The sequence below is a fragment of the Rhinoraja longicauda genome, unplaced genomic scaffold (assembly GCF_053455715.1).
Source record: "Rhinoraja longicauda isolate Sanriku21f unplaced genomic scaffold, sRhiLon1.1 Scf000134, whole genome shotgun sequence".
NCBI lineage: Eukaryota > Metazoa > Chordata > Chondrichthyes > Rajiformes > Arhynchobatidae > Rhinoraja > Rhinoraja longicauda.
The window spans coordinates 250,848-278,000 of record NW_027601352.1 but is presented as its reverse complement, the minus strand read 5'-3'; the positions used below and the strand labels follow the sequence as shown (position 1 = coordinate 278,000).

The 27,153-nt window shown below is 50.6% G+C and overlaps 1 pseudogene; it reads right to left on the bottom strand.

Moving 5' to 3' along the window:
• Positions 1-4,160: 4,160 nt before the first annotated feature.
• Positions 4,161-16,708, bottom strand: LOC144590101 (zinc finger SWIM domain-containing protein 1-like; annotated as a pseudogene).
• Positions 16,709-27,153: the final 10,445 nt, after the last annotated feature.

Here is a 27,153-nt window from a genome sequence, read left to right as displayed (position 1 = left end):
CAAGAAAAGAGGGGCAGGTCATCTGGCCCCTAACGTCTGCAACTATTCACTATGATCATGATAACTGTGTAAAAGGATCGGGTCCCGGGACCTGCGTCAGCAGGAAACATGTTCCCAATGTTGGGGGAGTCCAGAACAAGGGGCCACTGTTTAGGAATAAGGGGTAGGCCATTTAGAACTGAGATGAGGAAAAACTTTTTCAGTCAGAGAGTTGTGAATCTGTGGAATTCTCTGCCTCAGAAGGCAGTGGAGGCCAATTCTCTGGATGCATTCAAGAGAGCTAGATAGAGCTCTTACGGATAGCGGAGTCAGGGGGTACGGGGAGAAGGCAGGAACGGGGTACTGATTGAGAATGATCAGCCATGATCACATTGAATGGCGGTTCTGGCTTGAAGGGCCGCATGGCCTACTCCTGCACCTATTGTCTATTGTCTATTGACTCCATCCCACATCTCTACCTTCCCTTTAACAATTTCAAATTACACCTCAATTTCTTCTTCCTCCGACCTGCCTTCATATATGAACAGCACGTTTCATTTATCTATTCCCGCCGCAATCTTGCAATCTTCCTCAGCGTCCGCAATTCCCCCCCCCCCCCCCCCCCCCACAACCCCCTCCCTCCTGATTCCGCACAAATCCCTGTCCCCAGACCGCATTATAAACTCAGGTAATGATGTCTGGTGTCCATCCGATATTTGTTGGGGGATGAAACCCCGGGCAATGTTTCAGCTGGTCGTCCGCCCGTGACTGAGGTCGAATGGCTTCTCCCGCGGGAACTCTCTGATTCTCTGCTTCTCTCTCTCTCTCCCCCCCCCCCTTCCCTCCTCCCCCACAGTCTCCATCACCCTGGATGTGGAAACGGCGCATCCTCATCTCGAGGTGTCTGAGGATCGGAAGAGGGTGAGATGGACCGGGACCCTGATGAATCTCCCTGACACCGGGAAGAGGTTTACAGTTAGTCGGTGTGTGCTGGGATCGGAGGGATTCACATCAGGGAGACATTACTGGGAGGTGGAGGTGGCGGAGATTCGGTGCTGGAGTCTGGGAGTCGCCGCGGAGTCTGTGGAGAGGAAGAGAGTGGTGGCACTGACCCCAGAGGCTGGAGTCTGGATCATCAGGCGACGGGGTGACAAATTTGATCCATTCGCCTCCTATCGATCCCGTATCCCCGCCCGTCCCATCCCCGGGAGGGTGGGAGTTTATCTCAGTTACGAGTCCGGGACAGTTTCATTTTATGACGCGGACACCAAATCCCATCTCCACACCTTCACTGGGAATAAATTCACGGAGAAACTTTATCCTTTCTTCTGGACTTCGGCTGAGAACCAGTGGCTGAGAACCTGATGCGGTTCGGCTCCGGGTGTGTAAAAGGATCGGGTCCTGGGACCGGACTCAGGATCGGGGATCAGGGGCTGTGGGGCAGACAACAGGTAGACAACAGGTCGGCGCTGAACAGGTCCCATTTAATCCCCAAATTCCGCGTCGTAAAATCTCAGTGAGCGCGCAAATAAAACCAGGAGGAATGTAAATGTGCAAAGAGTGAAATAAACAGTGAAATTGGAGCTGTCGATCCGTTCATTTTAGCACCTCAGTTTTAAATGGCCTCCCCTTTATTCTAAGACTGTGGCACATGGTTCTGGACTCGCCCAACATTGGTAACATTTTTTCTGCATTCTGGCAGACAGTAGGGTGGGAAGGGAAAAGTATGAATGAGATGTGCCTTCCACGTGCTTATAATGATAACCTCAATGTTATGACCATCTGGAGTCCGATTGAGTTATACAGCCCCTCGGCCCAGCATGTCCATTCCGACCAAGATACCCCATTTACATTACGTCTAGTTGCCCGCTTTTGATCTGTACGTCTCTAAACTTCTTCCTATCGAAGAACCCGATTAAATGTATTTTAAGTGGTGTTATAACGTCTGCCTCAACTATATCATCTGGCAGCTCGTTCCCTGTATCCACTGTGTGAAGAGGTTGCCCCCAAAGAGTCATAATAAGTCAGTCTGAACAAGGGTCTCGACCCAAAACATCACCCATTCCTTCTCTCCAGAGATGGTGCCTGACCCGCTGAGTTACTCCAGCATTTTGTGTCTACCTGTTAAATCATTCCTTTCTCACCTAAAACCTCTGGTTGAATTTGGACTTGAAGTCAGCACTCTCCTCTGTAACTGGACCCTCGACTTCCTGATCGACAGACCACAATCAGTGAGAATAGGTGACACATCATCCTCTGCTTCAGTACTCTACACCGATGCCCCGCATGGATGCGTCCTCAGCCCCCCTCCCCCCCCCACAATACTCATTATACACTCGCGACTCTGCAGCCAAACACCAATCCAACTCAATCTATAAGTTTGCAGAGGGCACCACCTAATGGGAAAGACATCGAACAATGACGAGATGGAGTACAGAAAGGAGACTGAGAACCTTGTAACTTGGTGCCAAGACAACAAGCTCTCCCTCAATGTCAGTGAGATAAAAAAGATTGTGATCGACGTCAGGTACCGAAACAGTACACACACCATGGTATACATTGATGACGAGGAAGTACAGATTCCTAAGAATAAATATCGCCGGCATTTTGTCCTGGGCAGCCACGTGGAAGCTATGGCCAAGTGTCCCGGCCAGCAGCGAGCTGGGAGAGTCCCGACAAGGTAGCGGGAGAAGGCTTTGATCGGCGTGCACCATAGACTCTTTTTGGCACAGCACCATCCAAAACCGCAAGACATTGCCGGAGCCGATTACCGATGGACATTCGACCATCACACAAACCAACCTCCCTTCCATCGATTCCTTCTACGCCAAGCTGCCTCGGCAAGGCCGCCAGCACAATGAAGGACGAGTCACACTCCGGTCACTCCCTCTTCTCCCCTCGCAAAATAAGTGACATATATAATAAAATCACCGACGGTTGGATTCGTTGCAACTGGAGAAAAAACCCAAATTCAGTTACTCAACGGGCCAGGCGGCATTTCTGTAGAACATGGATGGGTGTGGTTTCAGGTCGGGCCCTTCTCCAGACATTGTAAAGTGGGAGAAGGGTAGAGAAAGCTGGAAGAGAGGCGCGAGTAGACAAAGCCTGGCAGATAACAGGTTGATGCAGTGGAGTTTGGTAGGAAGATGGTTCAACATAACCATCACACAGAGATGAAAAGCCATGAGATGTGATGGAAAGGGATTGATGAGTTGCGAATTGTGAAGTTAGTGGAAGGATGCACCTGTGAGGGGAATGAAACAGGTGCGCGTCCAGGTGGGACATACGGGAGGGGGGCGGTACAGGTAGGACACACGGGAGGGGGCGGAAAAGAGGGGTGGGGAAGCGAAAAAGTCAGAGGGAGGGTTGTAGCTGCCTAAATCTGAAGAATTCAATGTTCATCCAATTGGGTTGTACGCTACCCAAGCCGTATATGAGTTGATATTTCTCCAGTTTGCGCGTGGCTTGTCTCTGACAATGGATGGGATCCGGGACTGCAAGATCAACATGGGAATGGGAAGATGAGGTACCCGGTGTCCGAGTGTGCCTCGGCGAAACGGGCGCCGAGTCTACGCTTGGCTAGTCTATGTTCTAACTTAAGCTGAGAGATGACACCAAATTCTGTCTGTCTGTCTACCTAAATATTACCAAAACTCTCATCTTGTTTGTCTGTATATATATTTGTTACTTTGTCACATTTATGTGGAATTCTCTGCCTCAGAAGGCAGTGGAGGTCGATTCACTGGATGCATTCAAAAGGGAGTCAGATAGGGCTCTGAGGGCTAGCGGAACAAGGGATATGGGGAGAAGGCAGGAACGGGGTAGATTGTGGATGATCTACCATGATCACATTGAATGGCGGTGCTGGCTCGAAGGGTCGAATGGTCTGCTCTTGCACTAATTTTCTATGTTTCTCTGTTATGGGGAGAAGGCAGGAGAATGGGGTGAGGGAGAGATGAATCAGCCATGATTGAATGGCGGAGAGTAGACTTGATGGGCCAAATGGCCGAATCCTACTCCTGTCACATGATCTTATGAACCATATGTGGCTGTAGAGGTAGATGTGATAATGGAGTTTACGAGGCAGTAGATGGGCACATGGATATGCAAGGAATGGTGAGATATGGATGATATGCAGGTAGATAAGCGATGGTCTTGTCATCATGTTCATTGTGTGCTGAAGGGCCTGTCCTTGTGCTGTGCTGCTCCATGTTTTGTGTGTCGTTGCTTCACTCTCTCTGAGACTGCGTCGCTACAAACCATTGGTTTCGGTGACTTGCACCTGGCCACCTCTGGCCCAGATGTCGGTGACGGCCGTCATGACCGCCAGGCACCTGCCAAAGTCTTCGGCCGGACACCGGGCGGCGAGGGAGGAGAGTTTGCGAGCTACCTTGAGGGCCTGGCGGTATCGCTCCTGCTGCACCTTGGCCCGCTCCCTCGGCGACGCGGGCGGGAGCTGACCGTCGAGGAAGTGCTCCTGCGTCCAGCGAGCGGCGCAGAGCGAGGGCTCAAAGAGGTCGGAGCCCAGCAGCCGCCGGAGAGCCAGGACGTGCCGGCAGGGGAGCCTCATGGAGGTGCGGAAGGCACACTGGCAGCTGGCCTGGTCCGTCACCAGGGCCCGGCGCCGGCACACGGGCCAGGCCCTCTCGGCCTCCACGCTGAGAAAGGAGACCGACTCCGCTTCCTGCAGCTCCGTCCGCACCCGGCGGAAGGCGAAGTCGGTGAGCAGCGCCCGGTAGGAAGACTCCGCGGAGTTGTCCTCTGGCCCTGCGGGGGACTCACTCTGCAACACCCGCTGGTCGCACTCGGCCCGCACCGTGTCCACGGCCTTCAGGAGGTCCCGGGTGAAGGAGGTCACGTTGGAGAAGTCCTCGACCGCGGCCGCCAGCCTCTGGCTCATCACCTGCACCCGCTGGAGGGTGCTGGTGAGGTAACTCTCGTTCTCGTGCTTGAAGCCCTCCACCCACTGGCGGCGGGACCCGTGCCACGTCTTGTGGAAGTAGTCGACGGCGCTCTCCACGTTGGAGTCCAGCAGCTGGCGGTACAGCAGGTCATAGTCCTCAGTGGACGTCGCGTAACACATACTGTGCAGGATCTGCAGCAGCTGGCTCCTGGCGGGAAGAGGAGACAAGGTGAGGAACCTCCCGGTGCAGCACGGTGGCGTAGCGGTAGAGTTGCTGCCTTACAGTGCCAGTCCCAGGATCCATCCTGTCTACAGGCATTGTCTGTGTGGAGTTTGTACGCTCTCCCTGTGACCATGTGGGTTTCCTCCGGGTTCTCCGGGTTCCCCCCAAGTTCCAAAGACGTGCAGGTTTGTACGTTAATTGGCCTCTGTAAATTGTCCCGTGTGTCGCCCAGAACTAGTATGAACCAAAGATACTAGAGGAACAAGATGGACCACTCCATTGAATTCGCCTATACTGAAGTGTAGTGTGTAAAGGAGCGGGACGTCCGCCATTTTAGTAAGCAAACCCCGCCGTTCGTTCTGCCTCTCGCAGTGTAATCAGTGTTTTGGGGGAACAGTATGTGTGATGATACCATTAAAATGCAGAAAATAACTCATCTATCAATTCATACATTTTTGTTATTTTTTCTTTTTAAATGTTTCTGCAATTTTCTTCCCACTAAAATGGTGCCATGATCTTCTACGCTTTTTAACGTCGAGTGGTCTATCTTGTTCCTCTAGTATCTTTGGTGTGAACGGGTGATTAATGGTCAGCGTGGACTCAGTGGGGCAAAGGGCCCGTTTCCAATCTGTATTTCCGAAACTAAACCAAACTCTCACCTCAACAGTCCCCACCGGCTACAAGAAAAACTCCACCGTTTCTTTCCCTACGAAAAATAAAGTGACCTCCTCAATGACTACTGAACAGTGGAGTCAAACAGCACGGAAATAGGCCTCTCGGCCCAACTCGTCCTTGCTGACCAACATGCCCCATCTAATGCTGACCAAGATGCCCCATTTAATGCTGACCAGATGCCCCATCTAATGCTGACCAACATGCCCCATCTAATGCTGACCAGATGCCCCATCTAATGCTGACCAAGATGCCCCATCTAACGCTGACCAAGATGCCCCATTTAATGCTGACCAGATGCCCCATCTAATGCTGACCAAGATGCCCCATCTAATGCTGACCAAGATGCCCCATCTAATGCTGACCAGATACCCCATCTACAGAAAGGGGAGAGGAGGGGGCAAAAGGGGAAGGAGCAGGCAAAGGGGGAGAAGAGGGTGGAAAGGAGGGAGAGTGGGGCAGGGGTAGACTGGATTGTGCAGACCATGTTGAGGAATGAGTCGCACCCTTATCTGACCCACGCCGTGACAGGAGGAGGAATATTTGGGATAACCCAACCGCCCCCTCCCCCGCCCGCTCCGGTCCCACGACGGAATCACGATGCCAGAGCTTATTGTTGCCCGATGGTGGAGGAGAGGAGGGGGAGGAGAGCAGAGGGAAGGAGAGGAGGGGAGGAGGGGAGGAGGAGAGGAGGGGGAAGATGAGAGGGGGAAGGAGGCGAGGAGGGGGAAGGAGGCGAGGAGGGGGAAGAGGGGAGGAGTGGGTGAAGGAGGGGTGGAGTGGGTGAGGAGGAAACAGGAGTAGGGGAAAGGAGAGAAGGGGCGGAGGTGAAGGAGAGAAGAGGGAGAAAGAAAGAAGGGAAGGAGGAGCGGGTAAGAAAGAAGGAAAGAAGAAAGAGAGAGAGGGCAGAGTGGAGTAGACTGGATTGTGCAGAGGGATGAGAGTCACAACTTTACCAAACCAACACAATCTGACAGGAGGAGGAATATTTGGGCCCCCCACCCACCCGCCCGCTCCGCTCCGGCCCCACGAGGGAATGGCGGTGCCAGTGCTTACTGTTGCCCGGCGGTCACGTGCAGCTTCTCGGCGGTCACGTGGTCCTGGAAGACGCTCAGGGTGTGGGCGAGGCAGGCCAGCGGCTTGCAGTGGGGCAGCACGTCGGTCACCAGCTCCCCGTCACCAGCATGCCTTGCCGCCGACCACCACCGCCCGCGTTCCCTCCGCCGCCGGGTTCTTCTGCCTGAAGATGCGCAGAAGCTGCCGGACGGTCTCGAGCTCCTCGCTCTGCAGGAACCACAGGCACGCCAGCTCGCTCTCCCCGTTGCCGTCGATGGCCAGCAGCAGGTAGGTGGGCAGCCACAGGCCCGCCCAGCTGTAGGTGGCACCCACCAGCAGCACCTCGGGGAACCTCTCGAAGGTCTGCTTCATGCGGCCGTCCTGGTAGTAGATGGCCTGCAACACGTTGGCCTTGTTCACCACCACCACCACCGTGCCGTCTGCAAGCAAACGCAGACAAGAGTTATAGAAACACAGAAAATAGGTGCAGGAGGAGGCCATTTGGCCCTTCGAGCCAGCACCACCATTCACTGTGATCATGGCTGATCATCCACAATCAGTAACCGGTGCCTGCCTTCTCCCCATATCCCTTGATACCACGAGCGCCTAGAGCTCTATCTAACTCTCTTTTAAATTCATCCAGTGAATTGGCCTCCACTGCCTTCTGTGGCGGAGAATTCCACAAATTCACAACTCTCTGGGTGAAAAAGTGTCTTTTCACCTCAGTTTTAAATGGGCTCCCCTTTATTCTTACACTGTGTCCCCTGGTGCTGGACTCCCCCAACATTGGGAACATTTTTCCTGCATCTAGCTTGTCCAGTCCTTTTATAATCTTATACGTCTCTTTAAGATCCCCTCTCATCCTTCTAAACTCCAGTGAATACATGCCCAGTCTTTCCAATCTTTCCTCATATGACAAGAACAGGCAGAACAAGGGACTGACCCGCTCTCACCCTGGCCACAAACTCTTTGAAGTAGAATCATAGAAAATAGGCGCAGGAGTAGGCCATTCGGCTCTTCGAGCCAGTTCCACCATTCAATATGATCATGGCTGATCATCTAGAATCAGTACCCTGTTCTGACTTTCTCCCCATATCCCTTGATTCCATCAGCCCTAAGACCTACAGCGCATTCAAAAGTATTCAGACCCCTTCACTTTTTCCACATTTTGTTAAATTACAGCCTTATTTTGAAATGGATTAAATTCTTTTTTTTAATCATCAATCTACATGCAATACCCCAGAATGAAGAAGCGAAAACAGGTGTTTAGAATTTTTTGCAAAGTAATTAAAAAGAAATAGCTGAAATATCACATTTACACAAGTATTCAGACCTTTGCTATGACGCTCAAAATTGAGCTTAGGTTCATTTTGTTTCCATTGATTATCCATGAGATGTTTCTACAACTTGATTGGAGTCCACCAGTGGTAAATTATCCCAATCCTCATCCATTTATTTGGAGTATTGTGAGCAGTTTTGGCCCCATGTCTAAGGAAGGATGTGCTGGTGGTGGAGACGGTCGAGAGGAGGTTTACGAGAATGAAACCAGGAATGTCTGGGTTAACATCTGATGAGTGTTTGACGGCACTGGGCCTGTACTCGCTGGAGTTTAGAAGGATCAGGAGGGGCCTCGTTGAAACTTACCAGATAGTGAAATGCCAGGGTAGAGTGCATCTGGAGAGGATCTTTCCACTCGTGGGAGAGTCTAGGAATCATGGCTGATCTATCTTTCCCTCTCAATCCCATTCTCCTGCCCTCCCCATACCCTATGCTGCCTTACTAGATAAGACTTTTCTTTGCCTTCCATCACAGTGAGGGTGTGCCTGGAGCAATCACTGTGATGGCTGTTTGTGTTAAAATTGTAATTGTGTGTCTTGTGTTCTTTATTGTCTACTGCCGGACCCTGATGTGAGAGGACGCTGGCGCTATTTGTTCGCCGCTTCTCCGTCAGGACAGTTCGTCTGTTTGTTTTTATGTCATGACTGTTTTTGTAAAGCGTCTTTGAGCACTTGGAAAAGCGCTATATAAAATAAATGTTTATTATTATTATTATTACTAATCAAGAACCTGTCAATCTCTGCTTTATAAATAGCCACAGACTTGGCCTCCACAGCCATCTGTGGCAATGATTTCCACAGATTCATCACCCTCTGACTAAAGAAATTCCTTCTCATCTCCTTTCTAAATGAACATCCTTTTATTGTGAGGCTGTGCCCTCTGGTCCATCACTCTCCCACTAGTGGAAACATCCTCGCCACATCCACTTTATCCAGGCCTTTCACTATTCGGTAAGTTTCAGTGAGGTCCCCCCTCATCCTTCTAAACTCCAGCGAGTACAGGCCCAGAGCCATCAAACGCTCATCATACGTTAACCCAATAAAGGGGTGATCCGCATTATTCCGGAATGAAGGAAGGATGCAGGATACCCCAGGACAAGAGAGGGAGAGGTGCAAACCTGGAGCAGCCGGTTAGGCCTGGGACAAGTGAGGAGACCTTCACCCACCTTGATTCTTGATCAGTCCGGGTGTCAGAGGTTATGGGGAGAAGGCAGGAGAATGGGGTTAGGGGAGAGAGAGATAGATCAGCCATGATTGAATGATGGAGTAGTCTTGATGGGCCGAATGTCCTAATTCTACTCTATTCCTTATGACCTTACCCTTGATGGCTGCCAGCGTGGGCACCATCATCTCCAAGTCGGTTTTGTTGGCCTTGAACTCGTCCCATTTCTCCTTGCGTGCGGGGCTATGGGCATCCTCATCAGCGAGCACCTTGCTGGCAACCTCCCCCAGCTGCACCTGGACACCCGCTCCATTACTCCGCAGCGAGACGATGGAAGTGGGGTCCACGCGCAGCTCTTTAACAAAGTGCCTTTGGTGCCGGAGCCTCTCCTCCTCTTCCTGTGGGGTACAAGCAAGGTCCTAGGGTCAGTTCATCCGGTTTAGAGGTCAATTGTCCTCTGTAAATTGCCCCGAGCGTGTCGGGATTGGATGAGAAAGTAGGACAACATAGAACCAGTGAACACAGGTGGTTGATGATCAGCGTGGACTAGGTAGGCCTATGTTTCCATGCTGTATCTGTAAACTAAGCTCAGATCCCATATTAGAACACAGAACAGCACAGGAATGGGCCCTCCAGCCTACATTATCTGTGCCAAACATGATGCCAAGTTGAACTGATCTCATCTCCCTGTACATGATCCATATCGCTCAATTCCCTGAACTTCCATGTGCCTTTCCCAAAGCCTCTTAAACACCCCTATCGTATCTGCATCCACCACCATCTCTAGCAGTGCATTCCCAGCCCCCACCCCTCTCTGAGTAAAAATCTTGCCTCGCACATTAAACCTCCCCCCTCTCACCATATCACTCTGTCGTCTAGTGTTGGACATTTCCACCCTGGGCACAAGCCTCTGATTGCCGACCTTAACTTTATATACTTCCGTCGAGTCTTCCCTCAACCTCTGACGCTCCAGAGAAAATAACCCAAGTTTATTCAACCTCCCCCTGTAGCTGAAACCCTCTAATCCAGGCAGCATTCTGGTCAACCTCCTCTGCACCCTCTCCAAAGCCTCCACACCTTTCCTGTAATGGAGCGACTAGAACTGCAAATAATACTCCAAATGCAGTCTAACTAAAGCCCTATAGAGCTGCATCATGACTTGCTGACTCTTATATTTAATGCCCCTAGCACAGAAGACAAGCATACCACACGTTTCACCCATACTGGTTAACATATGATGATCGTTTGTCAGCACTGGGCCTGTACTCGATAGAGTTTAGAAGAATGAGAGGGGACCTCATTGAAACGTACCGAATAGTGAAACGTTTGGATAAATGTGGAGAGGATGCTTCCTCCAGTGGAAGAGTGTCGGACAAGAGGCCATAGCCTCAGAATTAAAGGACATTCCTTTAGGAAGGAGAGGAGGAATTTCTTGAGTCAGAGGGTGGTGAATTGGTGGAATTCTTTGCCACAGAAGGCTGTGGAGGCCAAGTCAGTGGATATATTTATGGCAGAGATAGATGGATTCTTAATTATTGCTGGTGTCAGGGGTTATGGGGAGCAGGCAGATGAATGGGGTTAGGAGGGAGAGATAGATCAGCCATGACTGAATGGCGGAATAGACGATGGGCTGAATGGCCTAATTCTGCTCCTGTCACTTATGACGCCTTCTTCCCCACCCTATCTACTTGTGCTGCCTCCTTCAGTGAGCTATGAACTTGAACTCCAAGATCCCTCTGCACATCAATGCTGTTAATGGTCATGTCATTAACTGTATACTCTCCTTGCATTTAACCTGTCAAAGTGCATCACCTTACACTTGCTCGGGTTAAACTCCATCTGCCATTTCTCCGCCCCTTTCTGCAGCTGGTCTACGTTCTGATATCTACAGACAGCATTTCCCGTTGTCTGCAACTCCTAATTTTGGTGTCATTAGCAAACTTACTCATCAACCCATCTACATTTACGTCTCGGTCACATATATATATATAATTCAAAATTCTCTAACTCTGGCCCCAGCCCATTCCTGAATTTTTATCCCTGTCCAATTGACTTTGCCTTCAGCAGCTATTTGGAACTTTCTCCCTCTATGTGTCTCTGCACCTCCACAACTACCATGGGGAAAAACAATCGGACCATATTCCCCATCTAGTTTAGTCTAGTTTCTTGTCACGTGTACCAAAAAGCTTTTTTGTTGCATGCTTCCAGTCCATAGAACGACTATCCATGATTACAATCAAGCCGTCCACAGTCGAAATGTGTTGGAAGGAACTGCAGATGCTGTTTAAACCGAAGATAGATACAAAAAGCTGCTGTAACTCAGCGGGTCAGGAAGCATCAATCTGAAGATGGGTCTCGACCTGAAATTTCACCTATTCCTTTTCTGGTCTGAAGAAGGGTCTTGCCCCGAAACGTCATGTATTCCTTTTCTCCAGAGATGCTGTTTGACCTGCTGAGTTCCTCCGGATTTTTGTGTCTAAGCCGTCCACAGACACAGGATAAAGGGAATAATGATTAGCATCAGATAAAGTCCAGTAAAGTCCAATTAAAGATAGTCTGAGGGTCTCCATTCTATGCCTCTCATGAACAGATATACTTCTCTCAGATCACCCTCAGACACTCTTGCCTCCTTAAACCCCATTATAAGACATTCCTTGAAACCCAGCATCTCCACCCAAGTTATAGGTCATCTCCAGAATCACTGCTAAGGCAGTTCACATCAATTACTTTGATAATGTCCCTGAAAGCTGGAGATATTTTTAGTGTGTTAGAACTACGTGAATAAAACTTGTTACTGTGAGGGAAATGACTAGTGATATTGAGTGTATCAGTCTGACTCTGTTAAACAATGGCAAAGTTGTCAGAGTTCAGAGGCTGGATTGATATCCCAGTGGGGGAGTGTGATATCATCCCATAGAATCACACCGGCTCTTCCACCTACATTGTTGGCAATGACCATCAAGCACCCATCTTGTTCTGTTCTATGTGTCGGGGCAGCACGGTGGTGCAGCGGAAGAGTTGCTGTGTTACAGCGCCAGAGACTCGGGTTTGATCCTGACTACGGGTGCTGTCTGTACGGAGATTGTACGTTCTCTCCGTGGGTTTTCTTCGGGAGCTGCGGTTTCCTCCCACACTCTAAAGATGCACAGGTTTATAGACTAATTGGCTTGCTAAAATTGAAAGTTGTCCCTGATGTGTGTAGGATAGCGTTAATGTGCATGGATTGCTGGTCAGCCTGGACTCGGTGGGCTGAAGGGCCTGTTTACACGCTATATGTCTAAACTAAACAGCAGATTCTAGTTTACGCCAATTCTAGACACAAAAAGCTGGAGTAACTCAGCGGTTCAGACAACATCTCTGGAGAAAAGAAAAAGGTGACATTTTGGGTCGAGACCCTTCTTCAGACCAGCCAGGAAGGATCCGAAACGTCACCTATTCCTTTTCTCCAGAGATGATGCTTGACCCGCTGAGTTACTCCAGCTTGTTGTGTCTATCTTTGTTGCTATGTAGTATGTTTTCTTGAACCAATGCTGCACAAATCCCATTTTATTGCAGCCTACAGCTTTAAGTCCCAACGATATGTGTTGGTGCCACAGGTAACATTCTCTCACGGGCAAAGACACGGGTAGAGAGACAGAGTTCTGATAAACTCTTTATAAATAATTACATGGACATATTCTGGATGGCATGGTGGTGCAGCTGTAGAGTTGCTGCCTTACAGCGCTTGCAGCGCCGGAGACCCGGGTTCAATCCTGACTACGAGTGCTGTCTGTATGGAGTTTTTACGTTCTCCCCGTGACCTGCGTGGGTTTTCTCCAAGCTCTTCAGTTTCCTCCCACACTCTAAATATGTACGGGTATGGAGGTTCATTGGGTTGGTGTATGTGTAAATTGTCCCTAGTGTGTGTAGGATAGTGTTAATGTGGGGGATCGCTGGTGGGCGCAGACTCGGTGGGCCGAAGGGCCTGTTTCTGTGCTGTATTGTTGAACTAAGATATTCAACAGCCCAGGATCCAAGGCTGGAACCGAGCGTCCAGAACTAGTCTAATGCTCTCTGAAAATGTGAAGAGGTGGGACAACACACAGACACCCCCCCCCACACACGCACACACACTGACCCGACAATCTGAAGCAGTGGCAGATCCAACAACTCTACCTGGCTGGTGTGTGTGTTCTGCTTTTACCTGCGGCACTGTGTGGTTATGCGATTCATTCATCTCTTTCACCACAAACTTGTTTCCATCCGCAGAAAGACGGACTTTAATGATACAGGGACATTTCATCTTGTTGGTTCTGAAAAAGACAGTGGGAGGCAGTGTGTAAGCCAACTGGGTCAATCGATAAGACACAAAATGCTGGAGTAACTCAGCGGGTCGTGCATCATCTCTGGAGAAAAGGAATAGGTGACGCTTTGGACTGAGACCCTTCAGTTTTGTTTAGTTCAGTTTATTGTCACGTGTTCCGAGGTACAGTGAAAAGCTTTGTTGCATGCTAACCAGACAGTGGGAAGGCAATCGAGCCATTTACAGTGTATAGATACACGATAAGGGAATAACATTTAGTGCAAGGTAAAGTCCAAACAAAGATAGTCCGAGGGTCACCAATGAGGAAGATCGCAGTTCAGGACTGCTCTCTCGTTGTGGTAGGATGATTCAGACCAGCAATGTATGGCTATCTTTTACAATCATCACAGAATCCAACAGAAATATTCCATTGACATTGGCCATGAAGCAGTGCGAGTGGGAAGACAAGATGGTGTGATGAATGACTGCCCTTTGACTGATAATAAACTCTTTCACAAACTGGGGGACTTGAAGCAACAGCTGTAACAAAATGTGATTCATGCAGGATTGGTGTAAGATAACATAGTGCATAACAAAGGAGATGGACACAAAATGCTGGAGTAACTCAGTGGGTCAGGCAGCATCTCTGGAGAAAAGGAGTAGGTGACAATAGGTGCAGGAGGAGGCCATTCGGCCCCTCGAGCCAGCACCGCCATTCAATGTGATCATGGCTGATCATTCTCAATCAGTACCCCGTTCCTGCTTTCTCCCCATACCCCCTGACTCCGCTATCCTTAAGAGCTCTATCTAGCTCTCTCTTGAATGTATTCAGAGAATTGGCCTCCACTGCCCTCTGAGGCAGAGAATTCCACAGATTCACAACTCTCTGACTGAAAAAGTTTTTCCTCATCTCTGTTCTAAATGGCCTACCCCTTATTCTTCTGGTTGGGACCCTTTATCAGACTGAGAGCCAGAGGAGAGGGAACTAGGGGGATGAAGGGTTACAAAGAACAAATGAATGAAAGAACAAATCAAAGCCAGCAACAATGATAAAGGAAAGGTGGAGCCCACAATGGTCTATTGTTGGCTGTGGAGAAGGTGATAACAAGTTGATACAAACAGTGAAACTAAGCAAGGCAACAGTGAAATTAATAGAACGACGAGAATGGGAGAAACTTCTAGTTTACCTCCCCCCTGACTCTCAGCCTTAAGACGGGTGTCAAACCGAAACGTCACCTATTATTTTTCTCCAGAGAAGCTGCCCTCCCCGCTGAGTTACTTCACCATTTTGTGTCTATCTTCAGTGTAAACCAGCATCTGTAGTTCCTTCCTACACATAGTACATAACAAGCTGGGTGCTTGATGGTCATTGCAGGCGGAAGACCCTTTGTGATTTAATGGGATAATATCACACTCCCCCACTGGGATATCAATCCAGTCTCTGAACCATAAAACACAAACTATCAAATTGTCAATTGTCCCAAGTGTGCAGGCAGTGGATGGCAAAGTGGGATAACATGGATAATACCGTGTCCTTTGTGTTAACACACCAAATTGTATGTGACAAGTGGAATAGATAGGGTGAATGCATAAATCTTTTATCCAGGATAGGGGAATCAAGATCCAGAGGACAGTTTAACATGAGAGGGGAAAGATTTAAAAAGAATGTAATTCTGCACAGTGTGGTGGTAAATGGAACTAGCTTTTAGATGAGGTAGTTGAGGCAGGTACTCTATCATTTAAAAGACATTTGGAAAGGTACATGGATAGGAAAGGTTCTGAGGGCAGGTGGGACTGGTGTCCATGGGCCATCTCGATGAGCATGGGCAAGTTGGACCGAAGGGCCTATTTCTGTGTGGGATGACTCTACCACTCTAGACAATCCCAGCGGGTAGGAATGGGAAAATGTGTGGTGGGGGAGAGAGAAGGAGAGAGAGGTAGAGAGAGAAGTAGAAAGGTACAGGAGGAGAGAGGTAGAGAGGTGGAGACGGAGAGAGAGAGAGGGAGAAATGGAGAGAGGTGGAGAGAGGGAGAGGTAGAGGTGAGACGGGGAGAGAGGTGGGGAGATGCACACACACACACACACACACAATCAAAGATGAACAAAGAGTGCAAAAGAGAGAAAAAAATGAACAGAGGGGAGAGAGAGACAGAGAAAAAAAAGAGAAAGAGACAGACGGGGCATTAGAGGAGCTGCTGCCTCACAGCGCCGGAGACTCAGGTTCGATCCTGACTACGGGTGCTGTCTGTGTGGAGATTGTACGTCCTCACTGTGACCACGTGGGTTTTTTCCAAGTGGTTTCCTTCCACATTCTAAAGACGTGCAGGTTTGTGGGTTAATTTGCTTTTGTAAATTGCCCCTCGTGTGTAGAGAGTGGATGAGAAAGTGGGATAACATAGAACTAGTGTGAATGGATGATTGGTGGGCGGTGTGGACTCGATGGGCCGAAAGGCCTGTTTCCATGATGTAACTCTAAACAAAACTAACTACCCGGCTAAACATATTATTAAATTTAAAAGGATAAAAACATCTTTAAATAAGAAGGTAGGAAACAGGACCAGGTATCGACCATGTTCCATGTTCTCCCACTTTGTCATCCACTCCCGACACACTCGGGATGATTTACAGAGGGCCAATTAACCAAGAAACCTGCACGTGTTTTGGATATGGGAGGAAACTGAAGCACACAGAAGAAACACAGCTGGTCACAGAGAGGACGTGCAAACTCCACACACGGAGAGCACCCGTGGTCAGGATGGAACCGGGATCCCCGGCGTTGTGAGGCAGTGGCTCTACCAACTGTGCCGCTGTGTCGCCCCTGCAAGTATTTCCTCACCTCTGGATTGTCCGTTTGCCGGATCCTTTGGTCTTGAATAACTTGCCGCCGTGAATGCACGCGTAGTCGATCTCGGCAAAGTTCAGCGCGTCGTTCATCGGGCGCTTGGGTGCCCGACGCCGCTGCGCCTTGATGGTCTGCGAGTGCCTGGTCCACATCTGTACGGAGCTGTCCCTCTGGTAGCACCGGTACTCCCGGTGCAGCTCGCTGTAGCTCGAGAACTCGGCTCCCACTCGGAAACCCACCACCTGGGACATGGCTGCACGTGCGTCAGATGGAGTTGGCAGACTGATCCCACCTGGAGAGCGGGCACTGAGAATAGACCACAGGCAGCAGCTGCAGGTCAGCCAAGGTAGAACACATCACAACAGCTCATATATAGAGTTCAAGAACAGCACGGTGGTCCAACTGTAGAGTCACCGCCTCACAGCGCCAGAGACCCAGGATCCATCCTTTGCTCAGATGCTGTCTTTACAGTTTTCTTTAGACTTCAGAGAAGAAACAGGCCCTTCAGCCCACTGAGTCCGCGCCAACCAGCGATCACCCCGTATACTAGCACTATACTACATGATAGGACAATTTACAATTTTACAGAAGCTAATTAACCTGCACATCTTTGAAGTGTGGGAGAAACACAAGATCTCAGCAATGCAATTCTCAGCATTGGGAGGAAAATCACGGGATTGTGGATCGGGGTTGGGGGCAATCCTTGATTCAGGTAGGCTGCAAGTTTCTGGGATTGGGATAATCGCCCGTGTGTGGGTGGGGGGTCATTCTCTGGGCATCTTGCAATGCTCAGCATTGGGATTGGGATAGCATTGGGATAAATCAATCCCTGATTTACATAGGATGCTCATTACTGGGATTTAGATCAAAATTGCCCGTGTGTGGGTGGGGGATAATTCCCTGGGTTTAGGGGAGGTGCATCTTGCGATATGCCACATTGGGATAGGGAACAATCCCTATGGATATTTCTGGCATTGCAATAATAATTGCCCGTGTGCAGGTGGGGATAATTCCCTGGGTTGGGGGAGGGGCATCCTGCAATGCTCAGCATTGGGAGGGATATCTGCGGGCTGGAAGATCGTAATAAATCCCTGATTTCAGCCGATGAAAATTCCTGGGATTGGGATAATCGCCCTTGTGCAGGTATGGTGGTAATATGCGAGTTCGATATCTCAACTGCGCATGCCCAGGTCATAGGTCACTCGCGCTAAACATTCTCGCCGGCTGAGCTGCTGCGCGTATACAGACCTGCTTTTCATCCGTATTTTCCAGTTTTGCTTCTTCGAGGTAAGAAAATACTGGTTTCAAAACTATTAACTAGGCGTATTTACGGTTAATTTGTACAAAACTACGTTGATTTTGTTGGTTTTATTGCTTTGTGCTTCGGTGAGTAAGCAAAGCCATGCCAATTTTTGTTTGTATTGTAACTTGTACCTGTATGTAAAGGACATGCTTACAGGACCCTATTTGACTTAACATATGATTGACTTTATTATATATTTTGTTTTATATGTTACTGGGCAAAGCTATGCACATTTGTGCAACTTTGGGCTGTGGGACTACCACGTATCACCTGAATAAGTGGATGCAGAATGTGTGTGACAGCCACAACTGTCAATTTGCAACAGGAAACTGTTTCTGCCCACCTCCCTTCAAACACTAGGAAAAAAAACTACAGTTGCTAGTTTAAATCGAAGGAAGACACAAAATGCTGGAGTAACTCAGCGGGTCAAGTAGCACCTCAGGAGAGAAGGAATGGGTAATGTTTCGGGTAAAGACCCTTTTTCAGAAGTCTGAAGCGAGATACCTAACTCGCTTATTCTCCAGACTTCTGAAGAAGGGTCTCGACACAAAACGTCACCCATTCTTTCTCTCCCGAGATGATGCCTGACCCGCTGAGTTACACCAGCATTTTGTGTCGACCTTCGATTTAAACCAGCATCTGCAGTTTATTTTCCTCGAGTTTGAAGGCAGGTGGGCAGAAACAGTTTCCTGTTGCAAATTGACAGTTGTGGCTGTCACACACATTCTGCATCCACTTATTCAGGTGATACGTGCTACTCCCAGTCCAAAGTTGCACAAATGCGTATGTCTTTGCCAGTAACATATAAAACAAAATAAATAACAAGGTCAATCATATGTTAATTCGAATAGGGTCCTGTAAGCATGTCCATTACAATACTGGTACAAGTTACAATGTAAAATAAATTGTCATGATCTCGCTCACTCACCGAAGCATAAAGCAATGAAACCAACAAAATCATCAGTTTTGTACAAATTAACCATATATACACCTAGTTAAGTTTTGAAAGTAGTATTTTCTTACCTGGAAGAAGCAAACCTGGAAAATACCGATGAAACGCAGGTCTGTATACACACAGCAGCTCGGCCAGCGAGAATGTTTAGCACGAATGACCTATGACCTGGGCATGTGCAGTCGATTATTCTCCAGGTTTGCACTGGGAGCATCCTGCAAGGACTCGCATTCAGAGGGAAATCCCCGGGATGGGAGATCTGGGGGGGGGGAGGGTGGGACAATCCCTGATTTAGATAGGATGGAAATTCGTGGCTTTAGAACAATAACCACCCATGTGCGATAATGTGGGATAATTCCCCAGGTTTGGGGAAGGGGGCATCTTGCAATGTTCAACATCGGGATAGGGGGTCGGGATCAATCCCTGATTTAAATAGGATACAAATTCATGGGATTGGGATGTAAATGCCCGTGTATGTGTGGGGGATAATTCCCTGGGTTTGGGGTCGGGGCGTCGTGCAATGTTCAGTATTGGGATGGAAATCCGCGGGATAGTAGATTGGGATCAATCCCTGAATGAGGTTGATGCAAATCCCTGTGATTGGGATGAAACTGCCCGTGTGGGGGTTAATGAATGGGGACGGGGGGGACGGGGGGGCCGGCTGCAGCTGCAGCTCCAGCCCGGTGGTCGCGGTGCAGGATTTGGACGATCCCGGATCCCTGGGCCCAGGGATGGGGTTTCCCGCGTATTTGGCGGCGTCTGACGCGCAGCCGCGGCCCCGGCGCTTTGTGGCGGCTCCGCTCCGCTCCGTGCCCGGCCCGAGGTTGGCGCATGCGCTGCCGGCACACGGGCACCGCTCTCAGAGCCCCCGGGTCACCTACCGGTCAACAATGAGCGGCCCCGCCCCCCCCGCTCTCTCTCTGGGTCACTCTCCGCCCCCACCCCTCGACATCCGTGTCCGGGCCGCCCGGTCTCCGCTCTCCGGCCGCTCCTCATCCGCCGGCACCGCCGGCCGCCCTGCACATGCGCACTGCCGCCTCCCGCACATCCCCGACCGCCTGCACGTCCCCGGCCGCTCTGCACATGCGCACTTCCGCGGCAACCGGTCGGCGCCGGGCACTTGCTCCCTCCCTTTGCATTGTGGGAGATCTAGCCGCCATTGCTGTCCTGTCGCCGCCCCGCCGTGACCGCTGAAACCCGACGCCGAATCACTCCCAAGATAGACACGAAACCCTGGAGGAACTCAGCGGGACCGGCAGCATCTCTGGATAGAAGGAATTGGGTGACGTTCCGGGTCGAGGCCCTTTTTCAAACCCCCTCTCGTTTTAGTGTTTTTAGTTTCGTTTAAAGATACAGGGCGGAAACAGGCCCTTCGGCCCATCGAATCCATGCCGACCACCCGTACACCAGTTCTGTTCTGCACACTCGGGACGTGAGTCAAGAGTGTTTTATTCTCTAATGAACCAATTAGAACAATGAAATTCTTACTTGCAGCAGCACAACACAATATGTAAACATAGTACTCTGTAAACAATGTTATTAACAAAAGGAAAAGATTACGTTTTGGGTTGGGTCTGAGAAAGGGTCCTGAACGTCTATGGAATGTGAAAGGAAACAAGAGCATCCGGAGAAAACCCATGCGATCAAAGGGAGAACGAGCAAACTCCATACAGAGAGCACCCATATTCAGGATCGATTCCATGTCCCCGGCACTTTTAGGCAGCAACTTTACGGCCACTGTGCTGCCCCATAGTCTTGAACTGAATTAAACATAGCTGTAAAGGGGGACATAACGTGACTTAGATATTTAAGACTGAAAATGAAGTTTTTTATTTTTAGTAACCAATGTTACCAACATTTAATTTTTTGAAATCAAGATATAGTGGCACTGCTGGTAGAATTGCTGCCTCACACCCAGAGATCTGTGGGCGATCCTGAAGCACTTTGTGTTTCACTCAGGGTTCCAGATATGCAGTTCTCTGTGTCTCCTTAGATACCAGCCCTTCCCTACAAAGCCTTTGCATTGACTGCATGAACCAGGCCACTTAAACAAACTGGAGGAACAGCAGCTCATATTCCCCTTGGACAGCTTTCAAACCAACAGTATGAACATTGAATTGTCCATTTTCAGTCAATGTCCAACTAACCCCCCCTTCCACACACCCTCTGTCTCTCCCATACCCTCTGTCTCTCCCATACCCTCTGTCTCTCCCATACCCCCTGTCTCTCCCATACCCTCTGTCTCTCCCATACCCCCTGTCTCTCCCATACCCTCTGTCTCTCCCATACCCTCTGTCTCTCCCATACCCCCTGTCTCTCCCATACCCCCTGTCTCTCCCATACCCCCTGTCTCTCCCATACCCCCTGTCTCTCCCCTACCCCCTGTCTCTCCCATACCCCCTGTCTCTCCCATACCCTCTGTCTCTCCCATACCCCCTGTCTCTCCCATACCCTCTGTCTCTCCCATACCCCCTCCTCTCCCATGTGCCCCATTGGACTCCCATCTATTTTTCCGCACCCCTCTCCCCATCTGCTACATTCCTCCCTCCAGCTTCAGGGTCATATCAGGAGAAGTGGGCCAAGGTCCTGTGCTGGACTGTTGTCTGTTTCCTCTGCTTGCCGGCCTGGTCTGAAGCAGGGTCTCAGCCCAACCCGCCAACCCGCCACCCCTTCCTCCTCTCCAGAGGAGATGCTGCCTGTCCCGTTGAGTTACTCCAGCCTTTTGTGTCCACCTTCTGCCCCATCAATGTCCGGCACGTGAAACCCGGCCCCGCCCCGAATCATCGTTGAATGGGCACCACGTGACGCCCACCCGTCATGAATGGAAATCACGTGACCCTCCCGCCCCAACCAATGAGTGAGTGACTGGCACCTGCCGGCCCCGCCCACGCAAATTAAACGATGGGTGAATGTCCCCACCCATTCACTGGACGGAGGGTCACGTGACGTCCCCGACCCGTCACTGGACGGAGGGCCACGTGATGTCCCTTTCCCGTCACTGGGTGGAGGGTCACGTGACGTCCCCGACCGGTCATCAGCGCGCCCGCCACGTGACGCGACGCGACGCGCCGCCATCTTGCCGCCGCGGGCACGAGGCCGGGAAGCTGCAGGTTTCAGCGCCGCTCCTATCCGTCCGTCCGTGGGTCCGGGCCCGGCCGCGGGTCCAAGCGGCGACACCCAGCGGGTCCACAGCTCACAATGGCGGCGTAAAGCGTCGTCCCTGTCTGAGGCCCCGCCCCCCCCGGGCGCTCCCTCCCTCCTCCTCCCCCCCGGGCGCTCCCTCCTCCCCCCCCGGGCGCTCCCTCCTCCCCCCCCGGGCGCTCCCTCCTCCCCCCCCCCCGGGTGCTCCCTCCTCCCCCCCCCGGGCGCTCCCTCCTCCCCCCCGGGCGCTCCCTCCTCCCCCCCCCCGGGTGCTCCCTCCTCCCCCCCCCGGGCGCTCCCTCCTCCCCCCCCGGGCGCTCCCTCCTCCCCCCCCCCCGGGTGCTCCCTCCTCCCCCCCCCCGGGCGCTCCCTCCTCCTCCCCGGGCGCTCCCTCCTCCCCCCCCGCCCCCGGGTGCTCCCTCCTCCCCCCCCGGGCGCTCCCTCCTCCTCCCCGGGCGCTCCCTCCTCCCCCCCCGGGCGCTCCCTCCTCCCCCCCCGGGCGCTCCCTCCTCCCCCCCCGCGCGCTCCCTCCTTCCCCCCCCCCGGGCGCTCCCTCCCTCCTCCCTCCCCGGGCGCTCCCTCCTCCCCCCCCCGGGCGCTCCCTCCTCCCCCCCCCCCCGGGCGCTCCCTCCTGTCCCCGGGCGCTCCCTCCCTCCTCCCCCCCCCCGGGCGCTCCCTCCCCCCCCACCCCTGGGCCCTTGTCCCTTCCCCACCCCTGGGCACTTGTCCCTCCCCCCCCCCCCCCGGGCGCTTGTCCCTTCCCAGGGCCCTGGGCGCTTGTCCCTTGGGCCGTGTTATGTGAAACACTACTTGACGCGTTCAAACAGGTGGGAATCTGGAAATCGTCCCGCATTTTGCGTTGAGACCAAGAGGGGGGTCGAGGTGTCCAGCGGTAGAGTTGCTGCCTGACAGCGCCAGTGTCCCGGGTTCGACCCTGACTACAGGTGCAGGCTGTACGGCGTTTGTACCTTCTCCCCAGAGCTTCAGACAGTGGGTTTTCTCCGGTTTCCACCCCCACTCCGAAGACGTCAGGAGGAGAATTCTTTAGTGTGTGGAAAAGGTGGTGGTAATAGTGAGGCGAGACTCCCACTGCTGAATCACTATCGCTGAATTAAAATATGTACTTATTCCAGATTATTTCTTCCTCCTGCAGTATGGACAATAATATCAATTGGCTAATGGAGAAGTGCTACGGATTCCTGCCCTTCCTGTGGTTGTACAACTCCTGATTGAAGAGGATGATTTACCAGGAGCCCTGCTGCGGTTATGTGGCAATAGGTAGGTTCAGAGGTGCCATATAATTATGCACCCTATATAAATTGCACAATTTAAAAATCTGGTCATATACAGAATAAAAGTAATTTGCACGAGTTGTCTTTGGAAGTGAATCAGAGGGTCGACACACTTTTGCCAACGTTACTGATTTGAATGTTGCCAAATCATCCTCAAAGTTACTGTTAAGCTAAAGTTGACGGACTGAAAGAAAGGAATAGAATAAAGAACATTATGGCTCTTTGGCCCACAATGTCTGTGTTGCCAAGATGTCTGTGTTGAAATTATGCCACTATAAATCCTCTACCTGCAACTGATCCATACCCCTCCATTCCCTGCATACCCAGGTGCCAATCAAAGGATATAGAACAATACCATAGAACAGGCAAGAAAAACCTCATAAATAACTAATTGTCGAGTTCAGCATCTTACATTGTTTTAGTCACTCCCCTGAGCAGCAGGGAGAGAATCAAAGTATTGCATTCCAGTTACTTAGTCTTGGCCCTTGATGCTTGCTGCAGCACCTACACTTATATAATAGCTGATGGACTCTCAATTTCGCTGCCTACTAAGTTGGACAGCAGTTTTGAGCAAAGATACAAGATAGACCACTCGACCCTAAAAACCATAATATGTCACGGTGCTGTTTTAGTAGGCAGAAACTTGCAGAAACATTAAAAAAGAAAAATTAACAAAAATCTGTGAATTGATAGATGAGATATATTCTGCATTTTAATGGGAACATACTGTTCCCCCAAAACACTGATTACACTACAAGAGGCATAGCGAACGGTGGGTTTTGCCTACTAAAATGGCGGGGCGTTACGCTCCATTGCACACTACAGTTCAGTATGGCGATTTCAAGGAAGTAGTCCATCTTGTTCCTCTAAAATCTTTTGTTTTGAGTGGTGCTAAATATCTAGGCTTTGGATTCATTCCATAGGGTCCTCGAATGAAATTCAACTGCTGCAGCTCGACTTTCAAGCATATTGTTTGTAAAATCTTCACCCTCTCCTCTGGGTATCTCCTCTTTAAACTCTCAGTCCTGGTGCAGGGTCTCGACCTGAGATGTAGATTATTCCGTTGCTTCCACAGTACTTGGAAGCACCTGCTGATTTCCTCCAGTAATAATAATAATAATAATATAATAATAATAATATTCATTTATTGTCATTGCAACGAGTACAACGAAATTAAAAAATAGCCAATCCTGACGGTGCGTACAAACATATATGCAATAAATGCAAAAACAAATAAATACATAAATACAATTAAATACAATTATATTAAGTACAAGATTTTTTAACGGTGTTGCCTAGTGCAAAGGTAGTGTTCAGTTCTCGTATGGCCCTGGGGTAAAAACTGTTCTTAAGTCTGTTTGTTCGGGATTTGATCGACCTGAAACGTCGACCAGAGGGCAGATGAACAAACAGACGGTGGCCGGGGTGGGATGGATCTTTTATTATTTTGCCTGCTCTACTGAGGCAGCGTAGTCTGAACAGGTGCTCCAGGGAGGGCAGTGAGCAGCCGATGATCTTCTGGGCCGTCGTGATGACCCTCTGAAGGGCCTTCCTGTCCTTTTCTGAGCAGCTGGCATACCATGTGGTTATACAGTATGCCAGCACACTCTCGATGGAGCAGCGATAGAAGGACAACATGAGCTTCTCCTGCAGGTTGGTTTTCCTGAGGATCCTCAGGAAGTGGAGTCTCTGCTGTGCCTTCTTTACTGTGGTGATGGTGTTGGTAGACCAAGTAAGATCCTCTGCGATGTGCGTACCCAGGAACCTGAAAGCTGGTACCCTTTCCACACAGACCCCATTGATGTAGAGTGGGTCGTAATCTCCACTGGTTTTTCTAAAGTCAATTATAAGTTCCTTTGTTTTGGAGGAGTTCAGGACCAGATTGTTCACTGAACACCATGCTGCCAGCCTTTGGATTTCATCCCTATAGGCTGTCTCATCTCCTTCTGAGATGAGTCCAACCACAGTCGTGTCATCCGCGAACTTGATGATGGTGTTGGTGGGATGGGTGGGGGCGCAGTCGTGAGTGTAGAGGGAGTAAAGGATGGGGCTCAACACACAGCCCTGTGGTGAGCCGGTGCTCAGTGTAATGGTGGAGGAGAGGTGAGGGCCTATTTTGACGGTCTGGGGGCGGTTGGTCAGGAAGTCCTTGATCCATTGGCAGATGGTTTGGGAAAATCCAAGGTCGGAAAGTTTGGTGACCAGTCTGCTCGGGATGACCGTGTTAAAGGCAGAGCTGAAGTCGAGGAAGAGCATCCTCACATAGCTCCCCTGGTGTTCAAGGTGGGTCAGTGCAGTGTGAAGAGCAGTGTCGATGGCATCCCCTGTAGACCTATTTGCTCTGTAGGCAAACTGGTGTGGGTCGAAGGTGGGTGGGAGGCTGGCTTTGATGTGCTGCAGGACCAGTCTCTCGAAGCACTTTGTGATGACCGGTGTGAGTGCTACCGGACGGTAGTCGTTAAGACCGCTGATGACAGACTTTTTCGGCAGTGGGATGATTGTGGCGGACTTCAGGCAGGGAGGGATGGTGGATTTTAAAAGGGACAGGTTGAAGATTTTTGTGAAGACCTCAGATAATTGGTCTGCACATTCCCTCAGCACTCTGCCCGTCACACCATCGGGGCCTGCAGCTTTCCTGGGATTCACTGCTCTGAGCACGCGTTTAACATCATACCCCTGCACAGTGAAGGTGTTGCTGTCAGGTGCTGGAGAGGGTGTTATGTCTGCCACTGTAGCTTTCACCTCGAAACGAGCAAAGAAACAGTTAAGTTCCTCTGCCAGCGAGGCGTCGCCGTCGGCAGTCGTGCGGTTGCTGGTCTTGTAGTTGGTGATGTGCTGGATGCCTTGCCATACCCGCCGTGGGTCATTGTTGGAAAAGTGGTCCTCAATCTTCCTCTTGTAGGACGCTTTGGCATCCTTGATGCCTCTCTTCAGGTTGGTTCTAGCAGCACTGTATAGAGCTCTATCACTAGACCTGAAGGCGGTGTTACGGTCCTTGAGGAGAGACCTGACATCCTTTGTCATCCAGGGTTTTTGATTGGGATACAACCGGATGCGTTTGTCGACGGTGACATTGTCAACACAGTTTTTGATGTAGCAAAGTACAGTTGATGTGTACTCCTCCAAGTCATGATCCTCAAAAATATCCCAGTTGGTCCTTTCGAAGCAATCCTGCAGCTGCGAGGAAGCTCCTTCAGGCCATGTCTTAACAGTCTTTATGGTGACTGGAGCTTTCCTCCTGAGTGGGGTGTATGCTGGGGTTAGGAATATGGACAGGTGATCTGACTGCCCCAGGTGTGGTAGTGGTGCTGACCTGAAACCCTTCTTAATATTTGAGTAAACCTTGTCTAGTGTGTTTTTCCCCCTGGTAGCACATCTTATGTGTTGTTCAAGTTTCGGGAGAACTGACTTTAGGTCTGCATGGTTGAAGTCCCCGGCTATGATGTGGGCTGCTTCTGGATATGTGCTCTGTTGTGAGTTTATTGCACCGAGCAGGTAGCCTAAAGCTGTGCTAGCGTTAGCATTCGGTGGGATGTAGACTGCTGTTACTATAACCCCTGTAAATTCGCGAGGAAGGTAAAAAAGCCTGCATTTAACTGTTAGGGACTCCAGATCAGGAGAACAGTGGCTATCTATGATTTGGATGTTAGTGCACCAGCTGTTGTGCACGTAAATGCATAACCCCCCCCCCCCCCCCTTGCTCTTACCGGAGTCGATGTTTCTGTCCCAACGAAACGCTGTACGCCCGGCTAGCTCAATGGCTCCGTCTGGGATAAGTGGATGAAGCCATGTCTCTGTTACTAAGAGAATGCAACAGTCCTCCACGAGTTTGTTTGCTGATATCTGTAGTTTTAGTTCGTCCATTTTGTTGATGATGGATCTGGCGTTGGTGAGAAACATGCTGGGTAGCGGTGGTTTGTGTGGCTGTCTCTTTAGCTTGGCAAGTATACCGGACCGGCATCCTCGCTTTTGCTTCCTGTTTCTCCTCCGCCTGCGACGCCTGTTCGT